Raw genomic sequence first — 12,632 nt, 5'->3', positions numbered from 1 at the left:
GCAGATACTCAAAGTGTTTCCATAAACACATAAAACTCCAACCTTTTTTTTTAATGAGCAAAGTTTTTTATTCCCATCTCTCAGAAGAAAAAACTGCATGAAATGAGAAGACAGATCCAGCTCCATAACCAGTGGTAGGGTGATTTGAGAAGCTGAGTATCCAAATGTTTAGAGACCCACGTGTTTTCAGAGGTTAGTGGGAACTGTGGTAGATAAAATGGATCTCTTTTCCCAAGACAAGACCCAGATCTTCTCCTTTGAAGCAGTGCATTATTCTATAGATCTGAAAAAAATAAATTCATATGTGAACACATAACACATTCATATAAAAAGAGACCTGTGGTCACAAAGTCAATTGTAAATTTCATGTTGCCTTTAACTCTGCTCTAGAACACCAGTTTATCAAATTTCAAAACTTGCTCCATTGGTTCTTGATCTTAGAGGGTCCTGAATGAAGCTTTCTAGTATATTGGATAGTGCTACTTCTACTATGAAGCAAATTGATTAAATACTTCAATGATACTTACATATTAATTACAAGGACTGAATTCAATGAGCAATGTATGCAAAATACCTAACAAGTTAAGGACTCCATGAATATTAGATATTAATAGTAATAACTTGTGTTTTTCATGGGAAGTAATAATATTTTTAAATTTTGAGGAGAAATCTTGCCATCATTAAAATACTATTTTTTATTTTTAAGAGATTTTTATTTTGTTGCAACATGGAATTTGTATTACCTTGTATTATTTTAAAGTTAATACTTTAAAATAATATTTGGTATTTCATAATACTCATCTCAGTAATTATATTTCTATTTGCCAAGCACATCATAAAATGATTTAAAATAAGTCAACAAAACTCTTGTGGGACATTCCGAGTGTTTGTACTCTGGCTCTCACAGAGAAAACTGGAGTGAACATCTTTGTGGTTTTGGAGTTTGGCTTCTCTTAGGTTATTTCCCAAGAGCCTCAGGAGACATGCAAACAAAATTCCCTCTCCAAGCAAGGTTCCCAGCTCCACAGCCACAGCATCATTGGCGAGCATTTCAGCTCCCTCGACAACTTGGCTGCAGTGTTAAAATAAAAATAAAATGCTAATTGTATAGTAATTAATAGTAACTAATGTGGGTATTTCCCAAAATGGCTCTAGAAATTTAAAATCTTGGCCCGGAGTTCTATGTACTGGTACTAAATTGCTCCCTGCTCCTCATTTTGCAGCTCATCCCCCAACCTGCTTTCAAGTCTTCAGACTATTTCTGTACACATTTGGTGTTCATTTTTTTTTCTTTTTAGATATTTAAAAAATAATGTTAATCTCATCAGTTTGTCAAGAAATTTAACCCTCTGGAAATGAAAGATTTTTAAAAAATGTATTTTTATTGTTGAAAGTATTACAGATGTTCCCCTTTTTACGCCTATTAAACCCCTCCTAGCTGCTCCCTCCCCATCCCCGACCTTCATCGCACTATTGTCTGTGTCCACGGGTTATGCATACATGCATACAAGTTCTTTGGTTAATCTCTTCCTGCCCCCACTTTTCCTCTGAAATACGTCAGTCTGTTGTATGCTTCAATATTTCTAGCTCTATCTGTCTTCTAGTTACAATACTCTCTCTTAGTTTCTTATCAATTATGAGGCCTCTAGGTAAAAAGGAGACGGGTCTCTTGCAGAGATGCTGGTTTTTCCCTCCTAAATTTTGGAGTCAAATGCCAGCACTGCTCATTATTAGCTGAGTAACTGTATTAGAGGTGCCAGTCCTTGCCTTCCTGTTAATATTCCAAGTGAGTCTGTAATTTGTTACAATAGCAATTAAAACTAATGCTGTTTGTAATATGTCCATCTGGTGGCTGTGCGTAGTCATATTGCTCTTTCTGACCACATCCTGGAAAGATTCGCCTATTTTAAAAATACATGTCATTAAATTGAGTCCATATAGACAATCCAAGACAATCTTCTCATCTCAAGATCTTGACTTTAATAACATCTGCACAATCCCTTTCTCCATGTAAAGCAACACATTCATAGGTTCTGGGGATTAGAAGTGGAAATCTTTGGGGGCCATTCTACTACCTACCACAGGGGGGAGCCTTAACCCAAGCTGAACAAAAAATATCTTCTGGAGAATCTGAATTTAGAAGACAGTGCTTGGATTAAAAGGTTATATAAAGTTGGGCTTAGTTACAGAAAAAAAGAGACACACACAGAGAGAGAAGTATAAGTGAGAGATACTCTATGACCCTTTAGAGGTTGACAGGATTACCTTTGGACATTCCAGATGTGGTTCCAGGCCGGTTACATCCCTCTTGATATCGGAACCAATTGTGTATCCTCTGCTCTCTCACTCAGCAATCTAAACTTACAGAAGGCAGGGTAAGGGCTTGTGAGAGCAGAAAACTTTGCCACATGGCAGGAAGGAAGATGCCCTGACTCTGTGGAGCTTGTCCCAATGTGGCATTGGTAGTTCATGGGGCCATGTACTCATGCAGTGATGGAAGGCCATGATTTTGTCTCAGGGCTCCAGATTCACTGGGGCCTGGAAAACAAGATTGTAATGGCTCTAATTCCCCTCAAATTCTAGGCTGTCAGGTGTGGGAGATGAGTAAACAGGAAAATGTGTAAAAGAGGATATTAAGAGAAAAGTATTTATTTGTTTAAGGTTCTCCATTCAAGCTGTTAATTCCATCTATACCTCTCAAATCCAACTCATCTTTCTAGATAAATTTTAATAAAATATTGCCGAAACCGGTTTGGCTCAGTGGATAGAGTGTCGGCCTGTGGACTGAAAGGTCCCAGGTTCGATTCCGGTCAAGGGCACGTACCTTGGTTGCGGGCACATCCCCAGTAGGAGATGTGCAGGAGGCAGCTGATCGATGTTTCTCTCTCATCGATGTTTCTAACTCTCTATCCCTCTCCCTTCCTCTCTGTAAAATATCAATAAAATATATTAAAAAAATAATAAAATATCTTTCCTTCAAGGCTTTCTTGACTCTATAAGTAGAAGTCACTCCTTTAATTTAGTGGACAAATATTTGAGCACTCACTATGTGCCAGGCATTAGGTGCTGAAAATGCACAAATGAAAAGACAGGGTAGAGTCTTCCTCCTTTGAATTCCACTTTGGAAATCTAGGGCACTGACCACTTCCTACCTCATATGAGAGTTTCTCTATCTTGTTGACCTGACAAATGCTGACCACACTGCTAATCTGCAAGCTCTGAAAGAGGAGGTGCTGAATTGTGCTCAATATGGGACTCCTCACCGTCAGCATGTGCCCGCCCTAGGGGAAATGTGCACAGGTATCCAACCATTCTTTATTAAACACCTATTATATACATGGTACTAAATGTAGTTGAGCACATTAATGAAAGCTAAGAAGACCCATGACCAAGGATTTCCAGTAGGATTTGAGAGATTGATCTGTACACTTAATACAGAGAGCAGGCAAAGAAAATGGGTCCCTAATGCCACCTTAGCAATACTGGTGCTGAAAGGATGACTGTGAGATGGAGCTATCTTATCTCCATGGGGGTTGGGGGTATGACCTGGATCTCAAGGTTTGGACAAGATTTGAATGGGCCCAGAGGAAAAAAATTGGAGAAGGAACATGATCAACAAGAGCTGAATGAAGAATGGATTACCGTTTAGGGGATAAGGTGGATACAAGCTTTTAAAGAATATAGGCCCTTTATTGGAGAAGATGGAAAATTAAGGTAGATGAGAAGGTTAGAGTCAGGTAATGAAGATCCTTCAATGCCAGACACAAGATGTGGGACTTTCCTCTTTCCCTCAGTGCTTTCCAAGCTGGAAGCAACTTGAAGTCACAGGGCCTTCCTTTGCCTCTCTGGTAGGTGAGTGCTTCTCAGTTCTCAGTTGTTTTTCAACAAATACAGGGTGGGGCAAATGTAGCTTTACAGTTGTTCATATGGAAAATAATATAATAATCCTATGTAATAAAAGCCTAATATGCAAGTTGACCGAATGGCAGAATGACCGGCTGCTATGACATGCACTCACCACCGGGGGCAAACGCTCAATGTAGGAGCTTCCCCCAGCCTGCAGGACCCAGGCCAGCCAAGGCGAGTGCCAGCAGGGGCCCTCCAGTCACCCTGTTGGTCACCCCACAGATTGGTCCTGATCACTGGCCAGGCCTAGGGACCCTACCCATGCACAAATTTTGTGCACCGGGCCTCTAGTTAGCAAATAATAATACAAGAGTAAACTCGTGTTTCATGTACTCGCAACTGTAAATCCACGTTTGCCCTACCCTGTGTATAATTAAGGCTTACTAACACAGCCATGAACCAGTCATGGAAATGTTCCCTTGGCAATTCTCAATTTCCATAGAGAAACATGTCCTCTATGTTATTTTATTCACCTTGACAGACTACATCTAATTAAATACAAAGGGTTTTAGGAGGCCTTTCAATGTGAACAAAAGAAAAGCCGAATTCCTGCTTTCTGGAAGCCACACACATACTATTTACACTGAACAAAAAACAATAGAAATGACCCAGTGAGGATTTTTCTCCATTCTCCAAGATTACTTAAAGTCTACCACAAGTGCCTGCTCATCTACAAGGCTCCCTCTGAGTCCTTCATTCAGCAGGGCACCTGCATCTCTGTTCCCAAAGCACGAACTTACACCTGTGATATGGCCCTTCCAGACTGACAGGACTGTCTTTTCGCCCATAGATTGATTGTGAGCTTGCTTTTATGCATAATTACTGTTGCTAATATTGACGGTTGTTCTTTCTATCAGTCTCCTTGATAAGCTCTTTAAAGAATTATATAATTTTCTCATCAAACAACCCTTTGAGGTGGTACTATTATTCATCCTCATTTTACAGATAAGGAAATTAAGGCCAAGGACAGTTAAATAATAAGTCCAAGTTCACACAGCTAGTAAGGATAAGGTCTGCCTGAATCCAAGGCTATGTTGTAAGCGCTGCTCTGTACTGCCTCCTCGCAGGGGAAGAGGCCTCTTACCCATCACTGACTCCTCACTGTAACCAGCTGAGTGCCTGGAACAGGGAGGGCTCTGTCAGCTGATTGGTATTGCGTGGAGCAGGAATGCCAAGGTCAGCGAGCACTTCTGCTGTGACTGATGGACATCTGACTTCTCTGCTCGGAAGAGGAGGAGAGTTCTGGAGCGTATATCAGTCTCCGTGGAAATGTGTTGATGTAGTAGCTTTACACTAATGCAATAGGGATTGATAGAAATGAATGTCAACTTAATCAACATGAAGTTCAAGGCTAAAAACAGCTAAGCAAACTTAATCCCTAATAATAAAGATCCTTAAACTGCCTTGGATACAGATCCAAACCCAGTTCTCCTACATAGACGAGTAAGACGAGGAAGAAAATGGGGAATAACAAAAAGAAAAAGTCTACTAGGTTTTTTTTTTTGTGGTTTTTTTTTTTTGATTTCTGCATTTTTTGGCTCAAATCTAACCTAAAACGCAGTCTTTACACACAAAACAAACAACAAAAGAAGCTATGCATGCTAAATTCCAAGTGAAGTACACAAACAGACATCCCCTCATTAGTATGTGAGGAGACAGAATAGTAAGGGTGGAGCAGACACACAGAGAGTGATGGAGAGACCCTCCCAGGCAGACAGGAGGGAGAAGGAGAAGCAGGGAAACAGGAAGCACATGGAACAATAAACACAGACTGGTTTGAAGCATACAATTGAGTAAGGCCATAATAAGGATTATGTAAACACACACAACATCTTTTATGAACCAAATATTGGTGATATAGAATTTCATGCACTGACCCACAGTTGTGGTTAGATAACATGTAAAGGTCTGCATTAGGAAATACAGTCATGAGCTGCATAAAATTGTTGTCAGTGACAGACTGTATATACAAAGGTGCTCCCATCTATAATAATAAAAGCATAATATGCTAATTAGACCGGGCTTCCTTCCGAACATCCTTCCAGACAACCTTCTGGACAAAGCTGGGGCTTTGAGGGAAGTCCGGGTCCAGGGTGCTGGAGGGAAGCTGGTGCTGGCAACCGAGGGAAGGAAGGCCTACTCCTGCACGAATTTCGTGCATTGGGGCTCTAGTAAGATTATAATGGAGTTGAAAAATTCCCATTGCCTAGTGACTTCATAGCCGTCATAATATTGTAGCTAGGAGAAACCAAGATGGTGGCATAGGTAAGCACCTAAACTGCTGCCTCACACAACAATTTCAAAACTACAACTAAAAGACAGAACGGACACCATCCAGAACCACAGGAAAGCTGGCTGAGTGAAAATTCTACAACTAGAAGGAAAGAGAAAAGCTCACAGAGAATTGGAGGTACGGCAAAGGGTCTTTGTGCGCGCAGAGAGGAAGGGCAGCTGAGAGCTGGGCTGACTTTCTCTGGCGGAAGGGGGAAGGAAGCCCCCGACCGCACTGAACCCCAGTTCTGACTGCACTGAACCCCAGTTCCGGGCGAGCCCCTGGGGACCCATGCTCTTACAGGGGGAGTCTGGACTCTCGGGTGGAGACTCAGGAGCTGGGGAAGTCAGAAGTCTGAAGGCGCGCGTGCCAGTGCGCACAAAGGCTGCGGAGGCTGCCACAGGCTTTCCCTAGTGGAAGGGAGTCGGAGGCTCCTGACTGCACTGGGCCCCAGTTCTGACTGCACTGAACCCCGGTTCCAGGCGAGCCCCTGGGGACCCACGCTCTTGTGGGGGGAGTCTGGACTCTCAGGTGGAGACTCGGGAACCGGGGAAGGCAGAGGTCTGAGGGCGCGCACGTGCGTGCAAGGGCAAGGCTGACTGGAAGCCAAGACTGAGACTCCACCCCATCCAAGCTGAGCACAGAGGCTATTGCAATTTGGCAAGTCTAATCCTATAAGGCTGTCTCCAGCACCGAACTTCTGCCAGCATAGACACAGCTGATCCTTACAGCCAACTGGCCTGGAGGTCAATTTTTCCCAGTGATACCAACAACCATCAAGACTTAATTACAACAAGGCTGTACACACAGTCCACAAAGGGGTGCACCAAGAGTGTCCACCTCAGGTTAACTGGGGAGGCAGACCCACTGGGCCATATTGGAAACCTAGCACACAAATCTACCTTACCAACTCAGGGAAGCAGTGAAAATGCGGCGTCAAAGAATCAGATCACAAACGAAAGAAATGGAGGAAAACAAACGACTGGATATAGAATTCAAAACCACGGTTATAAGGCTTTTCAAGAATATCCTAGAAAAGGCTGATAAATATAACGAGACCCTTGAAGATATGAAAAAGGACCAACTAGAAATTAAACATACACTAACTGAAATAAAAAATATTATACAGAGACCCAAAAACAGACTAGAGGAACACAAAAATCAAGTCAAAGAATTGAAATACAAAGAAGCAAAAAACACTCAACCGAAAAAGCAAAAAGCAAAAAAAAAAAAAAAATCCAAAAAGTTGAAGATAGTGTAAGAAGACTCTGGGACAACTTCAAGCATACCAACATCTGAATTATGGGGGTGCCAGAAGAAGAGAGAGAGCAAGATACTGAAAACCTATTTGAAGAAATAATGACAGAAAACTTCCCCCACCTGGTGAAAGAAATAGACTTACAAGTCCAGGAAGCGCACAGAACCCCAAACAAAAGGAATCCAAAGAGGACCACACCAAGACACATCATAATTAAAATGCCAAGAGCAAAAGACAAAGAGAGAATATTAAAAGCAGCAAGAGAAAAACAGTTAGTTACCTACAAGGGAGCACCCATATGACTGTCAGCTGATTTCTCAACAGAAACTATGCAGGCCAGACGGGAGTGGCAAGAAATTTTCAATGTGATGAATAGCAAGAACCTACAACCAAGATTACTCTACCCAGCAAAGCTATCATTCAGAATTGAAGGGCAGATAAAGAGCTTCACAGATAAGAAAAAGCTGAAGGAGTTCATCACTGCCAAACCAGTATTATATGAAATGCTGAAAGGTATTCTTAAAGAAGAGGAAGAAGAAAAAAGTAAAGATAAAAATTATGAACAACAAATACATATCTATCAACAAGTGAACCTAAAAATCAAGTGAATTAAAAACCTGAGGAACAGAATAATCTGGTGAATATAATAGAATCAGGGGCATAGAAAGGGAGTGGACTGATAATTCTCAGGGGAAAGGGGTGTGGGGGGTGCAGGAAGAGACTGGACAAAAATCATACACCTATGGATGAGGACAGTGTGGGGGGAGGTAAGGGCAGAGGATGGGGGTGGGAACCGGGTGGAGGGGAGCTATGTGGGGAAAAAGGAGAAACAATTGTAATAACCTGAATAAAGATTTATTAAAATAAAAAAATATTGTAGCTAAATGCATTAGTCATGTGTGTGCTGATGCTACTGTAAACAAGCCTACTGCACTGCAGCCATATAAAAGTATAGCACACACAATTATGTTCACTGCATAGTACATGGTAATGATTATAAAAGACGATGTTACTGGTTTATGTATTTACTATACTATTCTTTATATCATTATTTTAGAGTGTACTCTTTCCACTTATATGTGGAATCTTAAAAAAAATATCGCAGATTGGTGGTTGCCAGAAGTAGGGAGTGTGGGGTGGGCAAAATGGCTGAAGGTGGTCAAAAGGTACCAACTTCCAGTTATAAAATCAATATATCCTAGGGATGTAGTATACAGCATGGTGACTATAGTTAATAATACTGTATTGTACATTTGCAAGTTGCTAAAAGAGTAGATCTTAAAAGCTCTCATCACAAGAAAATATTTTGTAACTGTGTGGTGAAGGATGTTAAATAGACTTACTGCAGTGATCATTTTTGCAGTACATACATATATCGAATCATTATGCCGTACACCTGAAACTAATATAATGTTATATGTCAATAATATCTCATTTAAAAAAGACTTGGTGGAGTCTGGCTTTTAGCAGCATGTCATTTGGGCGGGAGCCTCTATGCAGAGCAGGGATCCTCTGCTCACTGTTGCTACGGTAACACCTCCCTGAGGGGAAAGGTCACACAAGACAAGGCATCCCACTGCCCTTTCAGAAAAAGGGGTAATAGTTCTCATTTCCACTATCCAGGCATCTCTGGCCTTCCTAAACTTTTCTCAGTGAATATAAGACAGTTTTCAAAAAAATTTATTTTCAGATTGAATAGCATATACCATTTTGCTTTTCAATTTATATATTTTTAATTAATTTTTTGTTATGAAAATAATATAAGAGTGCATTTTAATTGTAATCTCAAAAAATGCATGTTGAGAATATAGAATCTATAGAAGTGTACTGTCCATGTGGTAGCTACTAGCCTTTTGTGGCTATTGAAGATGTGACTATGGCTAGTCCACATTAAGATGTGCTGTAAGTATAATTAAAATAACTAATCAATACTTAAAAGTTTTTAATTATGTGTTGAATTGATAAAATTTTTGTATATGTCTGGTTTGATAAAACATAATATTAAAATTAATTTCATCTATTCCTTTTGACTTTTAAAAATATATTTTTTTATTGATTTCAGAGAAGAAGGGAGAATGAGAGAGAGATAGAAACATCAATGATGAGAGAGAAGCATTGATTGGCTGCCTCCTACACGCCCCTAGTTGGGAATCAAGCCCGAAAGTTGGGCATGTGCCCTGACCGGGAAGTGAACTGGGACCTCTTGGTTCAGAGGTCAACCACTGACCCACACCAGCTGGGCTCCTTTTTACTTTTTATATAGTATAGAGAATTAAAAATTCCACACATGGATTGCATTTGTTTAATTTTTAGTAACTAGCTGGAATACTCTAGGAAAGTCTATTTCCCTTCCCCTGGTGAAGTCTCTGATGTTGCTCCTCTGAGGGCACAGCCATGGCGAACTCCTCATCACCAAGGGATAGCAATGGTTTTGGTATACCTCCATTCTGGCTGTTTCCCTGACCATGCTCGTCCCTTGAGCTCTATGGGTTGCTAGATGATTGCTTTATTCTTTCCCCAATGCCCTTGGGCATAAATTGCTGCATAGACTGAGCTAATTCAATCTGGATTTCTTTGAAGGGATAGTTTTGAAATCCAAGTTTGATATTTGTTTTGAGTCGGAGAAGCCCCCACTTAGCTGACTCTCTTTCCACAGACCTCTCTGACAAGCAAGCTGGCTCTGGCAGAGGAAGGGGAGACCGCCTCATCATTGTCAGGTAGGTCTTTTACCCTTAGGTGGGGCTATGAATCAGGCTCCCCACCCAGCCCTCATTAATTCCCAAAGAGGAGACTGCTCCGTGTTACCTTGGGGCAGAGATGAGAATTCCAGCTCCCCCCCAGGCCTCCTCTGACACCTCCCTGGTTGGAAAGTGCCTCGTTAGCATATGGCCTCAAGGACACCACCGGGCCTTCTCTAACGCCATCTCAGGAAGGAGTGGGAGGGGCACCTCCTTATTGCTGGGTGTGCATGGAAGTCCAGGCTCCCCACGAACACTTTGAGGTGGTTGCTTGTTACTCCTGGATGTGGTTGAAATTCCCAGACGATCTCTGTCTTTTCTGATAGCATCCTAGTGAGTGGGTAGTGGGTAGGGTTTGGTGCCTTTTTACCGTCTGGGGCGGGTGGAAGTATAAGCGCCTTACTTAGTCTTTGCTCCATGGGTACAGGTGGGGCCATGTTGTTGTTGCTGTTGTTACCTTAGATGTTTGCAGGGAGTAGAGCAGTTATTATCTAAAAGCTTTCTGCCTTGCTAGGCTGCCCTTTCTCAGTTCTTTGGCTAGAGAACAGGCCTTTGCTGTGCCTTCTTTTTGTCTGTGCATGTTGGTGTTTCAAGGTTTCTGGTCTCTTCACTCCAACTCTGGGATATATGAGGCTTAAAGAAGACCCAGGGAACACACACCCGTACCCTTCCTTGGTCTCCAGTTCTCTAGCCTTTCTGCCTGTTCTACACCTTTCAGAATTTTCTTATGTTTGTTCTATGTAGAATGTCCAGGGGCTTTATTATATTTAGTGGAAGGACTAGGGAATATATCTACTCCATCTTCCCAGAAGTCCTCTATAACATCATTTAAAAAATTCAATGTGTTGTAATCAGTGAAAGACATTATTACTCTTATTACTTTGGATGCCTGAATTGTCCTAAATTTGGCCAGTGGGAGCCACATCCAGATGGCTGCTGTGTTTTTTTGATATGGTCTTGCTTGTCTTCGAGCATTCCTGTCCCAGCAAAGGGGCTCCCTTTGTACTCTCATTCATGGTAGAACTCCTGTTTCATAAAAAATGTGATACATTAACTTAATAGTATCTTCTAATGTTATAACTCTGTTACTACTAACAATAAATATTCTGATTAAAGTTTAACATTTTTTTTTGCAGTTTTTTTTTTGTACTGGTGAGTTTAATCTGTCTACAGTATTTTGATTGGTAATATTTTTTGAATTATTTTTATCATAGTGAGTTTTTTTTTCTTTTTTTTAAATCCTGCTTTTTCAACTCCATTAAAAAAAATTGTCCTTTTCTGGCTTATTTTAAATTGACTGAGCTTCTGATTCACAAATTGAAAATATATGTTTATTGCAGAGACCTAGAATGTGACGTACTTAGACTATTATAGTAAAATTTCCTGGCAGTTAAAATAAATTCAAATTTAATTCATCTGCGAGCACATCTGTTTTCACAAAATAATAAGAATTTTTTCCCTCTCCAAGGCTATGAAAAGACATTATAGTCTTTTTTTTTTTTTTTTTTTTTCTGCTGGTGGGTGGATCATTTACTAGTCCCTCTGGTTTACTTGAGGTTCAGCTCCTGGAAGATGTGGGATATGCATGAGTCTTCATTCCAGCTCCCCACCTTGTACCAGGTCCAAGCTGCATATTTCTTGCTTTGACTTTAATACCCAACCCACAGTTTATTGATCAGCAAAAACCATCAGGTCAGATGTAAATTTACTGCTCATTTTTAATTTGGTTTCCTGCTCCCCTGGAGCTTTCCCTACTTCCTTGTTAGCTCAGACATATACTTAAAAGGATGTTTGTTACATATTATTTACATTTCTAGGGGTTCCCTAGAATGCTTTTCATATAATCTAGTCTCTAGCCAAAGGCAGAGCCAAACAACCATCTCTTCATTATCCTTGTAACTATACGATTGTTAAAGATATTGAATGGTGATTTTTTTGCCCGAATCCTGCCAACCACTCTTTCTTTATTCCATGGTTTTTGGTTGATGGAATTGGCACACCCAAACTGCAGCCAATTTGGGACCAAATCATGTTGCTAATCATTGGCCAGATTTCTCTATTCAGTCATGGGCTGGGGAAATGGAGCAGAGAAAGGGAATGGAAAAGGCTTAGTTGCACCCCCAAACTGTAGGCCCTCCATGAGAACAACATATTGAGAAGAAATAGAAAAGATTCCTGTGACTATTTTGTACCTATCAATTGGTACTTAATTCCTTCCCCCTTTTTACCAGCCCTCCTACTCCCCTCTCATCTGGCAACCCTCAGTTTGTTCTCTGCACCTAGGAGTCTGTTGCTGTTTTATTTGTTCATATATCATTGTTGTTTGAGAAAGACAGGTAAGACTGAGTGTCAAGGAGTTTGACCATTTTTGAACGACTGTTAACAGCCCCCTCGTCTCCAACTAGAAAAACAACGCCCAAGAAGGCTGACTATTGGTAGATGTCCTTTTCACAACAGG

The sequence above is a fragment of the Plecotus auritus genome, assembly GCF_963455305.1.
Source record: "Plecotus auritus genome assembly, chromosome: 1".
NCBI classification, from domain to species: domain Eukaryota; kingdom Metazoa; phylum Chordata; class Mammalia; order Chiroptera; family Vespertilionidae; genus Plecotus; species Plecotus auritus.
This window is presented reverse-complemented; position numbering follows the sequence as displayed.